The sequence below is a fragment of the Crocuta crocuta genome, unplaced genomic scaffold (genome assembly GCF_008692635.1).
Source record: "Crocuta crocuta isolate KB4526 unplaced genomic scaffold, BGI_CrCroc_1.0 scaffold343, whole genome shotgun sequence".
NCBI classification, from domain to species: Eukaryota; Metazoa; Chordata; class Mammalia; order Carnivora; family Hyaenidae; genus Crocuta; species Crocuta crocuta.
The window spans coordinates 4,237,552-4,247,310 of NW_027532679.1; positions in this window are offsets into that span (position 1 = coordinate 4,237,552).

Sequence of the window (9,759 nt, forward strand, 5' to 3'; positions counted from 1 at the left end):
TCGCGTGTCCCGCCGTCCCGCCAAGCACAAGGCGCGCCCCCGAACTCGCCGAAGAGCCGGGAAAGTTTCGCTTGGGTTTTGCGCGGGAGAGAAAACCGTGCACGCCTTCACTGCGACCTGACGCGCGCTGCGTGGGAAGGAAGAGAAGTGGAGGTGGACGCCGCGAACCCGCGTTCGCGGAATACAGCTGCTAGTTTACAACTTGGAGAGGGGGAGGCATGGGAACCGGTCCCCGCCGGCCTCGCGAATCTCCCGCCTCAGCCTCGAGGGCAGGTGAGGAAGGCTGGGGAGCAGACTCGGCCTCCAGGAAACGGCGCCCAGCCTCAGAACACCGCACGCCCCCTCCCCAGATAAAGCGTGTGAGAAAAGGGCTCCGAGGGGGGCAGCTCAGAGCTGTCAGGGGCGGTTGCTGTGGAACCGGGAGCTGGGGGTGTTTTTAAAAGACTCGTCCTGACAAAGTTTCGCTGTTCCACAAAAATCCTCACGCTCATTCCAGAAATCCTATGGACCAGGGCTGCCGGCTGAGCGCGCCCGCGGGGGCCCTGGAGGCTCGGGTGCCAAGGGCGCCGGANACACACACACACACACACTCTTTCGCTTCCAGCTCAGTTACCACCCAACTCACTCTCACTGCTAACCACCCCCATCCTTGTACTCAGCGGGGATGGGAACAGTGTTGCAGACACTTGTCCCCGGCCCGGTGAAGATGAGGATGAGGTCATTAGTCATCTTCCTTTCTCCCCTTCCGCCCTCGCGGGGTCCGCCAAACCTCCTACTCCCCCCAGCCCAGCTGGTGGTCTGGGGGAAAAAAAGGCCATTTCTCACTTGGGACCAGGCGTCCTCCTAAAGGATGATAAGAGTGCCCAGAAAAGTTCCCCCAGGTCAGTGTCCAAGGCCAATGCCTCCAGGCCACACAGCGTAGCATCCCAGGAGCCCAGAGCGGGAGAGGGGCTGAAAGGCGGCCGTGGTGACAGAGGGTGGGGAAGACTTTTAGGAGACGTCAGAATTAAAGTTGGGAGCTGCCGATCCATCGGTGGACCGAGAAAAGTGAAAGAGGGAGGGAGAACAGGGTTGGAGAACTAGGAGAAGGTTCTGGGGAGACGTGGAGAGGGCAAAGAGGAGAGAAAGGGAGGTGAGGGAATGAGAAGAGGAGAGAGGAGGGAGGAGTGAAGAAAGAAGAGGAAGGAAGGAAGGAAGAAAGGGAGGGCGGAAGGAAGAGAGGTAAGGAGGGAAAAGAAAAGAAGTGAAGAAAGAAGGAAGAAAAGAAAAAAGGGAGCGGAAAAAGGGAGGAAAGAAAAAGGAAGGAAAAGAGAGAAGGAAAAAAAGTTTAGAAAGGAGGGAAGAAAGAAGAGGAAAGAAAGAAAAAGGGAAGGGAAGAAAGTAAGAAAAGATAGAAAAGAGAAAGAAAAGAAAAGAGGAAAGACAAGAAGGAAGGAAAGAAGGAAAAAAAAGAAAGAGAGACAACCGGCCGGGAAAGAAAGAGCAATCACGTAAAAAGCACAGATATCCAACATCCGTGCTGGTGAGACGCCTCTTCTGGCTTAAAACGAAATGAAAACAGTCACAGGCGAAGCAGGGGAAAGTGCCGGCGAAGCGTGGGCTCCTCGCAGGCAGCTCCTGGTTCTCCGNAAAAATGTAAACCTTCGCTCAAAACTGAGCGATAACACGAAAAAAAAGGAGAGAAAAAAAAGAAGGGAAAATCCAACGAAAAGACCAAAATAAAAAAAATAGAGATGTATGCTTGGCTGTTGGGGGTTGTTTGGTTGGTTAATTTTTGGTTTGGGTGCTTTTTTTTCTTTTTTTTTTTTTCTTTTTTTTCTTTTTTTTTTTTTTTTTTTAACNGATGAAGAGGACGCTGGTTGCCGTAGACAGATACACCAGAGAGGGAGAGTGGGGTGGGGGGAAGGGGGAGAGAGAGGGAAAGAGGAAGGGGGGAGGGAAAGACAGAGAGAGAAAGAGAGAGAGAGGAGAGGGAGAAAGAGAGAGGGGTGGACCCTGCTGGATGGAGATTCTGTTTTCTCCTTGCTAAAATAGAAGTGATTTGCAGGCTTTCCCTATGGAATCCAGTTTGACTCTCCCCAGAGCTAAACACAGGCACACTAACCCCAAAGGGAGGAGGCGGGGCTCGCGCCTCGAGGCCCCGCCCCCTCATTTGCATAACGCCCTCCTTCCGCCACGCCGCAGCCAATCGCAGCGTCAGAAGCCGTCTGGCTCGCGGCGCCGGGCCACGCTCCCTCATTAACATCCCTCTCCGGGTGGCGCAGGGGAGCTGGCCAAAGTTCCTCGCAAAGTGGCGCGCGGAGCATCGCTGAGCACCGGCGTCTGTGCTGGGAAGGAGCTGGGCAGAGCTGGGCAGAGCCGGGCTGGAGAGGGGAAACAGACGCGTGGGAAGGGCGATGTTTTTCTCAGGGATGTGAGCTGGGGTCTGCATCCTGGTCGTTGCGGTCCTTTTAGCATCCTCGCCACGCCCTGAGCGCGCTCGCGGTTCCCAGGCTGCGCCCTCCCGGGGCCGATGCTGCGTCCTGCTCCGCTGTTCTGGGACGTCGGGGGCAAAAGTGGAGGAGACGGGAGAGCCCGGGCAGAAAAAGCAGGAAGCGCGTCCCAGGTGCCCACCTCTTCGCTTTGAGGAGGGGGTGGTGGGGTGGAAAAATGGGTGCTCGAGGTCGGGGCGGGATATCGCGGAGGGCACTTTTCTACAGGCTGGGAGACGTGGGCGGATCCTGGGCTTCGGCTAGCGAGGCTCTGTGGGTCCCTCGCGGAGTCGGGGGACTCGGACTCCGTCCGCAGTCTGGCCGCTGAAATAGTTTTCGCTCTGACGCCAGCCTCGAGGCCGGGGGTGTTCAGGCACCGTCCCCACAAGCTCACTTCTCTCGAGTAACCCGCGGGATGTGTAAACGGTGGAGTGAGTGCTCTCACTGGAGTTGTATCAGGATGTATTCTAAAATTTACTCAGATTCATTTCCCCTCACCCCAAATTATTTTTGTTTCTTTAGAATAGCTACCAGAGCAACAACGCCTCTGATTGATTGGTTATTTCGTGTAGGATTTCTCTCGTCCTCATCCTTTCTGTTTAAACGGGGAACTTGAACAAACCCACCCCAACTTCTGCCCCTGCCAGTTGTCCAGAAAGTGAGAGATCGAGTTAAAAAGGAGGGGGTGGGGAGAGGGTAAGAGAGAGGGAGGGAGAAATGATCTCTTAGCTCAGACCTCTCTGTATATATGCATGTGAGTGGCAAAGAAAATAGCTAGAAGTTTCTCGGTAATGTGCCCCATCATTTTTTAGCAGGTCGTAACCTCTAATAAGCACATGGTGAACTTGTTTCATTGCCCTCAGAGGAACTCCCTGACTGCAGCCAAATCTGCTAAGGACTCCTTGGGGGGAGTTCTCTGCCAGAAATCCAGGTCCCCTTTCTGCTGGCCTTCCTTGGCCCTTTGATTTAGAAAGCTCGTGGGGTCAGTGATGGAACAGTACACACGCCCATGTTGAATAGATGGAGACAGGCAAGAATTACGCTTTGTGCTCTTGGCAGAGCAGGAAAGGGAGAGCCACTTCCCAATACCTAAACCAGAAAAAAAAAGAACCCTGTTTCAGACCTGTGAGTACATGGCCACTACCCTCAAACACAACTTTATCTTGGTGCACAAAGCGTGCCCAGCTCCATACCATTTAATCTGGACCACTAGTGTGCTGAGAGCACTTTGTCCCTGGCAATGATTAATAATTAATTCAGTCTCCACCAAGACACTTCTGAAGAGATCTGTCTGGTCCCTCAGGATCTGCATAGCATCTACCAGAGTTCCTGGCACACAGTACATATTCAGGATGGTTATGTTGGTGGAGAGATTGGAAGGATTATAACTTTCTGGGGAGGGGAAACGAGGAGGGGACTTTCTCCATCTCGACAGAATTTAAACACACAATTAAAATTGGGCTCAAAACTTCCCAAAGCTTAACCTCCCCCAGAGTCCACCAGAGCCAATCCCTTCCCCTGCCTGGACCATCCCCTGCCTTCTCTGAGAGGATCCTTCAAGGAAGGGGACCAGGAAGCAGAGGCCACCCTTCTATCAATGAGTCCCAGATAGCCATAGCAAAAGACTCAAGCTTATCTCTCCTTAATTGCCTGAGCCTCCACTTTTACTCTCCAGTGAACTGTATTCAGGACTCCAAGTCAAGTCTGGTGAAGTGCATTCCCCAGTGATGGGGAACACACAGTGTAATAAGGATCAGATCGCTGCCAAAGGGAAGCAGCAAAGGTTCCAGAAAAAGGAGAGACACAGACCCTATGAGAACCAGGATCAGTATGAAGCACACAACAAATGGATTTTTAAGGGGTCAAGCAGAGTCTAGAAGCACTCTGCAAATGATGTGTTTGTGATGAGAAATGATGAGAAATTGGCCCAGAGACAGCAAACATCAGCAGCCCAACTTCTGCCCCCAAATAGGTAACCTCTAGAAACTAAGTAAGAAGGAAGCAATCTCCACACCTGCCAGGCCATGGAAGGAGGAAAAACAAAAAAGGGCAGGGATCTTTTGATAAGACTAACTCCTTTTGGCTGTTCAGAAACAGCAGATACCTCACCTGGGATGGTGAGTGACTTTTATTTTAATCAAGCAGAGAGTGTTCATAGCATTTCTTTTGGGTGTTCTAGTGCTTGTAACCTGGCTTTCTCACCTGGTAATAAACGTTGTTTGTTTTGTTTTGTTTTGTTTTTTACAAATAGTTTATTGTCAAATTAGTTTCCACATAACACCCAGTGCTCATCCCCACAAGTGCCCTCCTCCATGCCCATCCCCTGGTAATAAACGTTTAAGTAGGGAGGAAGCTAAAGAGAAAGTAGAAAGGAGACGGAGAGGGTGATAGGAAACAGGGAACAACACCAGATCAGCAGAGTAGTAGGTTTTTGTGGATTTCCTCTGGTGAATATTGAGCTAGTAATTGCAATTTTAAACTTCAAAAAATTCCTTAAACACTTGTCAATCTTCCTTCCTGTGAGGTTGACACCACCTCCAGAAGACCAAGCATGTGTGCTGAGAAGGGGTACTATAAAGTATGTACTGAGACTGACTTCATCTTTTCTTATATTATAGTCACTTCTCCAGTGAAGAGAAATACTTGTGTGTATAGCATTGCCCAGGGGTTATAGAATATCTGTGATATGACTTTAGGGTACCTTATAACAGTAATCCCTATATTACCCCCCACCCCCATCAGCCTAATCATATGGGGGAGGAGGTAGAAATGCAGATTTTTCAGGCCTTGTCCAGACCTGCAGAATTAGGGAAGAAAAAAGTGAGGATAAGAAAAATACACAGCAAAACGGATTAAATATGGAGAAGCAGTTGGAAAGGCTTGATATTTCCCCCGAAGTTAAGTGTCCCGCTGAGCTTCTCAGTGCGGGTTAACGTCAACTCCCTCCCCCTTCATTGCTCCGAACAGTGGACAGGGCTACCCAGGCCTCGGGGTCTCCCAGCGCTGCAGGAAGCTCGGGCCGGTGAACAGGACTCCCCACTCCACGCCGAACTTTGAAACCTTCTCGCTCTTGGCTATCCCAACCCTCTTAAGTCACAGGGAAATCAGTTCCCTTCCCCGAAAGACACCAGTTGCCTCCGTTACTTCCGGGAGGTGCAGGTGGGAACACACCCGTCCCTCTTCTGAACCAAAAAAGAGTAGAGACGAGCTAAATACAGCCAAAAACGAGGACTAGCGCGGGACGTTCGGGGAAAGAGGGAATCTTTTCTGCACGGCCGCCCCCAGGAGGCCAGACTTGGGACCTGTCACTTAGAAAATTCCCGCTCTCTACGTTTCCCTTAGGAAGACGCGCTCCCAGAAGGGCCGCCCGCCCTGGGAAATGCCCCCTTCTTTTGGAGGTTTAGTAAGAGACGGCTTAGCGTGAGACGGGAGAAAAGACGCTTTCTTCAGTGTTGGGAAGAAGGAAAAGACAAAGCACATCGATGGAGGCCAAAGGCTCGAAGTCCCTCTGCGAGCGGCCGCTCTGAGGGACCCCCTGGCAGTCAGGAGTCACGGCCGCAATGAGCAAGTGCCAAAGCGCTGCGCACACGAGGAGAAGGCTGAGTGGGTGGCGGCGCGGGTCGCCAGGGAGATCGCGCCAGAGCCGGGCGCAGCATGGGGGGGGGGTGCTTCTGGGCTGCGCCCAAATGCCGGCGGGAAAGACCCCGTCACCCGCGCACGAAACCCTGACGCTGCCCCTCCAAGACCTTTCCCCGCCGCCCTCGGAGAATGTGTCCGAGCAGCCAGGGTTCCCCCGGAAATCCGCCTGTCCGGCCCCCTTGCTCGCAGCCGTCTCTGGCAAGCAGCAAGGCATTCCCTCGGACCCGGATTCCTCTCTCAGACCCCCAAGTCGTTGCAGCGGCGGCCGTGTGCTTGCCCAGTCTGGCTGACTTTTCCAAAGTCCCCGGGAACGCGCGTCTCCCCATAGTATAGACAGGCAAACTGAGGCCTAGAAAGGGACAAAGACACCCCCAGACACCTAGGACAGGAGCTTGGGGCCAGGAGTTGGAACAAACCTTTCCCGGATCAACCTTGCGGACTCTCTTGGGTTTCCCCTGGGGCTGTCCCTAGATAATAATAGACACCATTTGTTGAAGTTTTTACGGGCAGAAACTCACTAAATTCCCACAAGACAAGAAGGCAGGTAAGATCGCCCCCCATTTTACAGGTGAGGAAACTGACGCCTTGCGATTAAAATGAAACAACCTGTCCACCGCCTCACGGCAAAAAAAGTCACCGAGTCGAAATTTCCCCAGCCTGTGCCCTTAACCTGGGGTCCGAACCACCCGTCCGAAGGCGGCGCATTATCCTTGCGTTTGCCTTGGTGCTTCCCCTGGCTCCCTGACCCCCGCCCTGCCTCAACCATCAAGCTCGCGGGTCCCTAGGGCTTTCGAAACCCTGGGCATCCCGGACGACAAAGCAGCGAGGGCGCCAGTGGCCCTAGGGCAGCCGCAGAAGGGAGATCGGAGGGGAACCCCGTTCTGAGAAGTCCTCGCTCGTGGCCTGGATGCGCAGGCCCGCCGGCAGCCCAGGACCCGGCACGCCAGGGGACGCTCCCTCCAGCCCTGCATCTGCCGCACTTGCTGTGTGGCCTTCTTCACTCAGCCGCATCTCCTGGTCCCAGCTGAGGTCTTAGAGCTCCGGGCGTGTGCAGCGTCATCTAACTGAGATAGACAAGACTTTTGGGGGATGCTTGCGACGCCCGACAGAGGGCAGGAATCTGGACACCTGCAGATGCATTTTTATGGAGAATAGCTTAAAACTAAAATTATTTTGAGGCGGTACAGTTAGGGACGCAACGAAAAGAATCTCTCAGTCCGAGACTGTCCTGAGGCGCGACTCTACCCAGCCCTTGGCCCTTCCGCCGCGGTCCTCCAACCCGCTAGACTGGAGTCTGATCTGCAACGGCCCCCGCTCCCGCCCCCGCTCCTCGCGGTGAGAAGAGGCTCCAGGGTGCGAGAAGATAACTTCCTGGCTGTTTAGAAATTAGCATCTCTTCAGTAGTGCAAACTTAAGAAGAAAGAAAGAAAGAAAGAAAGAAAGAAAGAAAGAAAGAAAGAAAGAAAGAAAGAAAGAGAGAGAGAGAGAAAGAGGGGGGGGAGGGAGGGAGGAAGAGGCCTTCGAGAATTTGGAGGCGAAGGGAGGAGAGCCTGTTTGCTTAGGAGAAAGTAGAAGCAAGGGGGAGTTTAGCACAGGAGCTCATGTCTGGGTCACAAAAAGTTTGCGCTTGTATTTTCTTTGAAGCACAATTCATTAGATATTTACACACCGCTCGGCCCTTTGTTGGCCACCGAGATGCGAGATGAGTGTGATGTGAGTGTGCAAATACGTTTGTTAAAACGAATAGTGGTTGCTTTTTTATGGGCCTGTGTAGTACAAGTGTGTACCAGTGAGTGACAGCGCGCACTTGGGTGCGTGTGGCCGCGTGTGCTTAAGGAGGATTGTTGCACACAAGCGTTGAATACACGTGTGCATGTGTAAAGTGTGTGCATGAGTTACACGTCGACACGGGTCTCACTTATGTGAGTGGGTGTGCGTGTGGAGAAATCCGTACGTGTTTAAGAGCAACGTACACTCGTGTGGGAGCCGGAGCTCACACGTGGTTCGTTTGCTCATGTGTGCATGTGAAACCCAGCAAGCAAGTCCCAAAAACCTCAGCTCCGGTGGAAAGAAAGGCGCAAGCAGGAATGCGACTGAGCACCCCATGGCGACGGCCGCTCCTCGGACCCGCAGGTGGCAGGGAGCCGCCTACTAGGTGCAGGACTGGCCCGGAGGCCGTGGGTGGGCGCCCGGCTCGGCTCCCGCCCGGCGACGCGGGTTCCCGTCGGGGCCCACCGATTACCCGGACTGCGCGCCAAATGATCCCTGCTCGGCACTTCGGGCGCTCTTAATTGTTCCTCGCGGACAGTTTCTGATTATTGATGCCCCCGCGTGTCCTAAAGGAGACCGCTTCCGGGTTATTTGCCTATGTTTTTATTATCTTTATCACCGTCATTATTTGGTGGCTGTAAGAGGATAGTGCCAAACCCACCGAGCCCGCCCTGCCCCGCCTCTCCGGCGCCGCCCTGCGAGTGCGGGTAACACGCGGACGCCGGAGTCTTCCTTTACGTGGAGCCACAGCGCCACCTCGCGGTCCTCCAGCCTGCCTCCCGTCACTGCCACCCACATTCCCAGTGCGGGTGGGTTTCCCATTCGCTTTCCCCGTTCCTCTTTTCCTCCACTTCGCTAAAGCCTTAGAGACTTGAGATTCCCCAAACACGCCTTGCTGAGCAGCTTTGTACACAACCGGAATGCCCATACCCGGTCTCTACCTGGAGAAATTGTGCTCTCTTTAAAAATCACTAGCACAAAGTTCACCTCTTTCATTAAACCTTTCCAGACCCGTTCTAGACAGTCATTCGTGCCTTTCCCCGATTTCCCTGGTGCTCATATCACATTGGACAGAAAATATTGTTTAAATGTCTCTTTCCCCTCCACAATCAAGGAGCTTACGTACAGTGACTATTTTGCTTATAGCAACAACAATAACAGTAAAACCTGGTATTAACTGAACGCACTCTATGGAGCATCTAACGCAATGTGCGATGCTAAGCACTTTATCCATTATCTAGTTTAATTTTCCAAGCAAAACCATGAAGCAAGCACCAATATAATTTCCCAGTTTGCAGATCAGGCTAGAGAGTTCTTGTCTAAGGTTGCATTGCAGAGCCCAGCCCAAGTCTGTCTGTCTGATTTTTCTTAACCTCTTTTCTCAACATCTGTGCCTTGCAGACTTTTTCAGCTCTATATCCCACAGGCTTTAAGATAGGACCAGGCACAGAGTGGACATTCATATATTTATGAATAAATGAACCGCTGCCAATATAAATCTTTTCTTCTCCAAGAGAGTTGGGCTACAAAAATACTGCACTTACCAGATACCTTGGTTGAAATGTTATTACCACAATGATTTATCCCAAAGGAATATTCCACTACTAACTAGCTAAGTGACTTTGGTCAAGTCACTTCATCCTCAATTCCTCATTTTTAAAAGTAGGTTTTCCATGAGTATTAAATGAGGGGAAAATGTGAGGTACTTGATATAACCCCTTGTACTGTAATCAGTACTCAGTAAAAGATTGCTATTAATATAATTATTAATGATAGTTTTAAAAACTAAAGTTTTAAAAACTAAAGCACAGAACACAAAATTGAGTTATCCCTAGTCGCATAGAATTCACCCTACCTCTGTATAAAATCATCTCACTAT